The following is an 8,728-nucleotide window of genomic DNA, read 5'->3' as shown; positions in this document are numbered from 1 at the left end:
GAGGTTAAATCCATATTGTGTTTAAACCTTTAGGATAAAAACTTTATCCTGAAAGCAGGGCTTGTCCTTTGAAAAATGCAGGCGCACACAAATTTGTGCACCTAAAAAGTGCTAGGTGCACAATTTTACCTTTTCTATGCGCCTAAAATGTGGTTGGACTTTGGTGCAATGGGTCAAAATGTACTTGTATTTGTACATATTTCTGTTTTTTGTCGTGTTAGTTGAGAATTTTGTCCTAGTTTTAATGCTTTAACATATTTTGTAGAAACCCATTTAAAGTGAATCACTTTTTATTGGTGAATAAAATTTGCAATTCAGAATTCAGTCTTTTTTGCATCAATACTTTGGAGATTGTCCTCAATTTGCATAACACTTGCTGCAGAAGGCTCAGAGGGGAAGAGCACCATAATATTAAGATCATATGGGCCAAAACTTAGATATGGCATCCAATAATTTGTATGAGCCAAATTCTGTTTCTCCACTGAAATTGCATTTGTTAGCCAGTGTCTTCGATTGGTCACGTGACAAATTATGAGGCGCGTACAATTTAATTCTTTTTTATTGATAGGCGCTCATTTCTTTGCGCAGCTCTTCACCATTTTAGGCGCGTGATGGCGTGCACGCGCAATTGCGCACCTTAAAGGACAAGCCCTGCTGAAAGGTCAAATTTTACTTTTGCTTAAACATTAGTTTTACTTACGGATAATCACATCTATGATGTTTGTATTCCTCATCGGTGTTTTGTCCCCTCTGCCACACCAGTTTAAATGAACTGCCAACTGGGGACCTTTCCACAGACCTTCCAGAATGTTTTCTTTAGTGTTTGACCCCAGCCAGTGACAGTTTGGAAACCTGGAGGTGACAACAGATGTTTGGTCATACAAAATTTATTACATACTTTTGGGTAGTGTGTATATATATATATAATATGATATAAGTATCACGCCCACGGAGGCGGGACGCGACAGGTTTAGCCCATCCACAAAGGACTGACTACCTTTATAAGCAGAACGGGACCCGCTATGCTTCGCGAAGTATTGAGCTAATGATTTGCAGCCATACCGAGCGTTTCTCTCGTCTGCCCGCTTCTCCCATCCTTACCTGTTATCCTGTTGTGCGATCCTCACCCTCTTGCCTTCCCTCCTCAGACCCGTTCCCGTACCTGACCTGCCTTTCCCGCTGAGCCCAGCATCTCCTGTTCCCCCCTCCTCGTGTGTCCCGGTCTCGTGCTTACCTGTCGGACGGATCTCCCGGATAACGAACCCAGCTTACGGACAACGACACCGATTCCTGCTCGCCCCTTCGGTCCCGTGCCATCGGCTCTCTGACGGAGAGATCGCTCCCTCGCCTACAGCGCTTTCCCCCTGCGCTTCGACAGAGGAGGCTGCGCTCCTCCGTGGCAAGAAGCCTATCTCCTCCTGTCCCCTCCTTCCGGTGCTACTATTAAAGCTCCTTTACCCCTGCATTCGTGGATCTTGTTCGAGGCTGACAGAATACTTCGCCTAACGATGGATCCAGCAGGGGCACTAGAGAACCGCATGGCCGCCCTGGAGCAACTGGTCGCTTCACAAGCCGCCCGAGTACCCCTTCCTGACTCTCCCCCACGGCCCACAGCCCCTGTGCCGATTGCCATGCCGGAGCGATACGACAGGAATCCAGACCAATGCCGGGGATTCCTCATGCAGTGTGGATTCTATGTGGAGGAACACCCCGAGATGTTCCGCAGCCCAGGAGCAGAGGTACGGTTTACTATCTCCCTGCTTACGGGTCATGCTCGTGAGTGGGCAACGGCATTGTGGGCGGACAGCAGTCCCCTCCTAGACTCCGGGAGGGAATTCCATCGCGCGGTGATGGAGGTTTTTGACCATCCGGCTGTGGGGAGAAGACCCGGATTCAGGCTGTTGGAGTGTCGCCAAGGGAACCGTTCGGCCGCTGAGTTTTCCTTGGAATTCAGGGAATTCCGCAACCTCCGCCTGTGCTTTGAAGACTCTTACGGTGAGCGGCCGCTCGTTTTTTCACGTCGATTTTAATGTCCGACCACTTCTTCTAAATTTCGGCCACTGTGCCATTTTCGGAACCAACACTTTTAACTGACTCTGCCACGCTGTGCCACTCCGTCAACTTTCGTTTATTGCTGATGCCACTTATACCACCAAATAATATCACTTTTCTTTTCTTGATTTCTGTTAACATGACCTCCACTTTGCACTCACTGAAATACTTCTTTTTCCCACGTGGTTTATTCATTGTTGTTTAAGAAAAACATAGAACAAAGCGGGCATTTATACAGATTTACATATGCAAATATCAGAGATGGGGGACTCGAGTCACATGACTTGACTCGAGTCAGACTCGAGTCACAATTTTCAGGACTTGAGACTTGCTTGATTGAAGTAAGAAAATGACTTGACTTGACTTTGACTTGAGAGTAAGTGACTTGAGACTTGACTTGACTTAAAGTGGAAGACTCGACAATGACTTGAACTTTTAAATATAATTCGTTTAATAAAATAAAATAATTTAATAAAATTATTATGACTCAGCAGCACCATAATCGGCGCCCGCGCCCTTAACGCTGCACAACTCTTAATGTTACCAAGAAGAAGAAGAACGCTGCACAACTCAAACCACGCCAAACATGGCAGACAATAGTCGAGCTCCTCATATAGTCACGTTTGGCTATAAGGACTTTGAACTAGACCGTACTAACAAAACAAGATTTGCCAGATGTAGAGAATGCAACGCGAGAGTATCAGACACGACAACCACAACATCAAATTTCATCCGGCACTTCAAAAACCACAAGGAAAGGTAAGAAAGTCAAATTCTTTATAGTCAATTTAATAAAACGATTACTAATTAATTAAATTAATCTTTTCTGTTTGTCATAATTTGGCCTGGGTTGCATGTTTTTTTTTTTATCAGAAATGTGATGATCATCTCATAAATAAAATGCTATAACGTTACTGTCACGCCCACTGGGGCAGGGCGACACAATGGTAGACAATCGCAGCTTAATCAGCAGGATGATCCGTTACCTATTTAAGCCAATCGCAACTTCCCGGAAGTTACGCTGTACAGCCAAGGAACAGGCGAACCCCGTAATGCAGGAGACAGGTTTATTTGGAAAGCCGGGTACAATCAGAGCCAAAGGGAGAATTCAAACGGGTAGTCGTAAAACGGGCCGATGTCGATAACCAGGAGAGTCAGTCCTACACGGAGAGACGGGACGGGGAAATGACGAAGGAAGCAGGGTTGGATCGCCAGGGCAGAAGGGCAGGTCGGACGGGATCGGGCAGGTCGAAGATGGACGAGAAGCAGGCAGGGTAGATGAAACAGCAGGGCAGAACACAGCAGGTAGGATGAACAGGGGAAGGTAGAGAACCTGCGTTAAGTTGGCCCCCCATATGTTTCAGATTTCAACCAAACTGGTCTCAATCGTATGTGCCGCGTTTGTGCCGGATTGTGCCGTTAAAATTTTTGTTTGTGCTGTTTTAGTTTCTGAGATATAAATGTGTTTACATGGTGACGTCATCAGCGTGAAGTTGGCCCCCCATTTGCGTCAGATTTCCACCAGACCGATCGCAATCGTGTGTGCTGCGTTTGTGCTGGTTTGTGCCGTTAAAACTATCCTTTGTGCTGCTTTAGTTTCCGAGATATTAATGTTTGTTTACATGGTCACGTGACACCAGCGTGAAGTTGGCCCCCCATTTGTGTCTGATTTCCACCAAACCGATCGCAATCGTATGTACTGCGTTTGTGCCGGTAAAACTGTCCTTTGTGCTGCTTTAGTTTCTGAGATATTAATGTTTGAAATGTTGTCCCCCCTCCCATTTGCGTCTGATTTCGACCAAACCGATCGCAATAGTTTGTGCCGTTTAAAAGTTGTCTGTATTGTTGTTTTTCTGAGTTATACCTCTTAGTTTATGCCTTTACGTGATCGCCGTATAGTGCTCAGGCTTGTGTTTCTCATGTTAACGCAAAGTGGAGCGTTTGATGACTACGCGACAAAGCTGCACGTAGACTTAGTCAGCCCCGCCAGCCAGATACCACATTTTAGGATCATGCTAGATATTTTCACAAATGACCGCCAGTTACATACTGCCTCGTTACGTGCAGGCTTGACCCAGGTTATCATCTGTTCTACCAACTCATCACAACACAATACGATTCCTTGAGATGTAAAGATTCTTGGGAATGTGTAATTTGGGTTACCAGTGGCGTAGCCACATTTTAATGTTGAGTGCAACTTGAAATGAAAGGGCTTCTCGATATTACATGTAAACTATAATGTCTATATTAAATGTGCGCATTTTCAAGCGTTTGTATGGACTGACTGCGTGTGGTTAGTTGAATGGCAGCTCGTGTAACGTTATACTGCATGAAAATCTAAGATGAAAGCGTCGGTGCAATCACTTCTTCAATAACTCATTCAAAACTTTTTGGTCATACAGACAAGAATAATTTCATCGTTCGAATCGGTTACGTTAAGTGTCTATAATTTTTTTGTGTACACTCACAATAACAACAAAATGTTGTGTGCTGTATAACAATGAAACCAGTTCAAATAGAAAACAAATATATCAGATTATATATTATGTATGAAACGTGTATAGTGCGTATCCACCGCAGAGATGACGATTAAGCTTCATAACTTCATCACTGGGCTATATTAATGTAGCACAGATATGCATATAATTTAAATATAGCAATGCAAATAAGATACATAATATATGTATATAAGTTCATCTTTTCTGTGGAAAAATAAACATGTATCGAAAATTTAACCTCTGTTTGTTTTAGTACTGCAACTTGACTTGACTTGGCTTGAAACTTATCAGGACTCGACTTGACTTGCTTAGGGTGAACCCTTGACTTGACTTGACTTGCTTGATTTGTCTTAACTGTGACTTGAGACTTGACTCGAGACTTGATGGTTAACACTTGAAACTTGCTTGGACTTGATCATATGCGACTTGTCCCCATCTCTGGCAAATATACATAATTATGGGCGGGTCGGGGGGGTGGCTGTGGGCTCGTTCACGTACGTTAAATTTCACGCTCATTGGGATTTATAAAGGGAATGTGCGTAGATCTGTGCTTACGCAGTTTTATGCATCTGGATTTTTTCTTGCTTACGCACATTCCTAGTTTTGTCCGTACGCCTTGTTTTAGTGTGAATTCTACGCTCGTCGTTATACATGAGGCCCCTGGTCCGACAGGCGGTTCGGCTAGATAACACCGTGCGAGACAGGCGGCGCCGACGCCATCAGCCTGAAGCCTCTCGAGGGTCCCCGCTCCTCGCGATCGAGGCTCCTGAGCCTATGCAAGTGGGCCGGTCCCCCCTTACCTCAGGAGAGCGACGGAGATGTGTTCAAGGCGGTCTATGTCTATTGTGGAGGAGCCGGACACGCCATCTCCGCCTGCCCTGTTCGGCCTGATCACGAAGAAACCTCTCTTCCGGTAGGTGTGTCTTTCTTACCTCTGGTGTCGGTTTCTCAAATCACAGTGCCGGTGTTCTTGGAAGGGGGAAACAAACAACGCAAGGTGAATGCATTGATCGATAGTGGGGCCGCGGGCAATTTCATAAATGTTGATCTCGCTAACCTAATGGGCCTGCCCCTGCAGAGGATTACTTCCCCTATTGTGGTACACAGAGTCACGGGGGAGCGGATGGTGGGGGGAACGATCCATCAACATACTGGCCCTATGGTGATACAGGTGGGGGCTCTACATAGGGAGGAAATTGAGGTCTTTGTCCTCCCTCAAGCGAAGGATCAGCTGATCCTTGGGCTTCCTTGGTTGAGAAAGCATAATCCCCACTTGGATTGGCGGACCAGGGAGATAGTAGCATGGTCTGAACAATGCTGACATAACTGTATGTCTCTCCCCTTGAAAGCTACCGGGATAGAAAGCCCTGAACCAGAGAACCTTGAAATTATCCCGCGGGAATATCAAGACTTCAAAGATGTCTTCAGTAAGGAGAGGGCTTTTAATCTCCCCCCTCACCGGGAGTGCGATTGTGCCATTGAACTCCTAGAGGGCGCTAACTTACCCCGTGGCAGGTTGTACCCTGTTTCCTTACAGGAAGAGGAGTCCCTGGAGAGCTACATCCGTGAGGGACTAAAACAGGGGATTATTCAGCTGTCCACCTCACCCGTGACGGCCGGGTTTTTCTTCATCAAGAAGAAGGATGAAGGACTCCGACCGGTCGTGGACTACCGAGCCCTGAATGCCGTCACAGTGAAGAGGAGAGAACCACTGCCGCTGATTCCATCCGCCTTGGAACAGCTGCGAGAGGCCGTGATTTTCACTAAGCTGGACCTGCGCAGCGCTTACAATCTGGTGACAATTCGATCTGGCGATGAATGGAAGACCTCGTTCATCACCAGTAGGGGGCAATACGAATACCTCGTGATGCCCTACGGGTTGGCTAATAGTCCCTCCATTTTTCAGTCGTTCATGAATATAGTGTTCCAGGACATGCTATACAAGTACGTGGTGGTTTACATTGACGACATTCTGATTTACTCGCCTTCTAAGCAGGATCACGTGCGTCACGTGAGGCAAGTGTTGCAGCAGTTGAGAGAACATCATCTGTACGTGAAAGGGGAGAAATGCGAGTTTCACCAAACCTCGGTGAAGTTCCTTGGGTATGTCATTCGACCAGGAGCTGTGGCGATGGATGACAAAAAGATATCAGCAATACAAGCGTGGCTCCAGCCCAAAACTATCAAGGACCTGCAGCGTTTTCTCGGGTTTGCCAACTTCTATCGAAGGTTTATTCGTGATTATAGCAAAATTGCCGCCCCTCTCACCTCACTCACCCGGGGAAAACCAACTCGGCTCCGCTGGACTCCTGAGGCTGACCAAGCTTTTGCCCGGTTGAAGCAAGTCTTCTGTTCGGCTCCTTTGTTAAAACAACCCAAACCGGAGCTCCCTTTTGAGGTCGAAGTGGATGCTTCCGAGGCTGGTGTGGGAGCCGTCCTGATACAACGGGAACCAGAAACCGGTCGACGACATCCATGTGCATATTATTCAAAAAAGCTAACCTCCACGGAACTAAATTATGAGGTAGGGGATCGGGAGTTTCTCGCCATCAAGTTAGCCTTAGAAGAGTGGCGCCACTGGCTGGAGGGAGCTCGACACCCATTTGTGGTATTAACAGACCATCGTAACTTAGAATATCTGCACTAAGCTAAACGACTTACCTCCCGTCAGGCTCGCTGGGCGCTGTGGTTTGCTCGATTTACGTTTCGGGTCAGTTATCTGCCTGTTAGTAAAAATGTGAAAGTTGAAGCTCTGTCCAGGCAGTTCGACCCTCCGGAAAGCACAGAAAGCTCTTACCCGATTCTTCCTCCCTCATGCTTTGTTTCTTCTATCACTTGGGGTTTAGAAGACACCATTAAGATAGAGAACGAAAATCGGGCGCCCCCGGCGAACTGTCCACCTGGTTTGTTGTATGTGTCTTCAGCTCATCGCCAGGATCTGCTACGCTGGATTCACGCTCAACCAGGGACCGGGCACCCCGGGGTGCCCGCCACCCAGACGCTGGTTGCCTGACGGTATTGGTGGCCTGGTTGGCGCCAGCAGGTAGAATCCTTTGTGGACAGCTGTCCTGATTGCGCAAGGTGTAAGTCGCCTACCCTAAGTCCCGCTGGTCTTCTCCAGCCTCTGCCGGTTCCCTCTCGACCTTGGTCGCACGTGGCCATGGATTTCATCACAGATCTACCCCGATCTTCGGGTAAAACCACAATCCTCACCATTGTCGATAGATTTTCTAAGATGTGTCGTTTGGTTGCCCTCCCGAAACTGCCTTCTGCCTCCGAGTTGGCTGAGGTCTTAGTTAACGAGCTCCGATAGGGGGCCTCAGTTCACCTCCAGAGTATTTCGGGAGTTCTGTTCCAAACTGCGGGTTTCTCTCAGTCTCACTTCTGCTTACCATCCCCAGGCCAACGGATTAGCCGAACGCACTAATCAAGAGGTATCAAAAGCCCTCCGCTTATTGAGCAGGACCGATCCAGCGAGCTGGGCCTCCCATCTAATATGGGTTGAGTATTCCCTTAACTCCCGAGTGAGTCCGGTCACTAAACTGACTCCTTTCCAATGTGTATTAGGCTTCCAACCACCCTTGTTCCCCTGGGATTCCCCTCCGGGAACCGTGCCCCGAGTGGAGACCTGGTACCAAGACAGCAAGCGAGCCTGGCGTCAAATTCAAGCCGCTCTCCTTAACCAAGCAGATCGACATAAGGTCCAGGCAGATCGTCGCCGCCGTGCTGGCTTCCCATACAGAGTGGGGCAACAAGTGTGGCTGTCAACCAAGAATTTACGGATTCCCGGGTGTATGAAGCTCTCAGCTCGTTTTATCGGCCCTTTCCGGATCCTCAAACGAGTGGGACCTGTGACGGTAAAGTTGCAACTTCCCCGCATATACAAGATCTGTCCTACATTCCACATATCTCTTCTCAAACCTGTCCGCTACGACCGGCTCCCGACAACCCTGAGGAGGATCTACCTCCGGTGGCGGACGAAGGACCCTCGGTCCGGATTCAAGCCCTCCTGGATTCCCGCAGATGCTTGGGGAAGCTCCAATACCTGGTGGACTGCGAGGGGGACGGTCCGGATGAACGAAGCTGGGTGCCTGCTGCCGCGGTGTCAGACCTGGAGATGAAGCTGGCTTTCCATCGAGCCCATCCTGATAAGCTGGCTCCCCGTCCCCGGGGTCGTC

The sequence above is a fragment of the Paramormyrops kingsleyae genome, chromosome 3 (assembly GCF_048594095.1).
Source record: "Paramormyrops kingsleyae isolate MSU_618 chromosome 3, PKINGS_0.4, whole genome shotgun sequence".
Taxonomy (NCBI): Eukaryota; Metazoa; Chordata; class Actinopteri; order Osteoglossiformes; family Mormyridae; genus Paramormyrops; species Paramormyrops kingsleyae.
The sequence above is the reverse complement of the archived record's forward strand: the minus strand, read 5'-3'. Positions refer to the sequence as shown.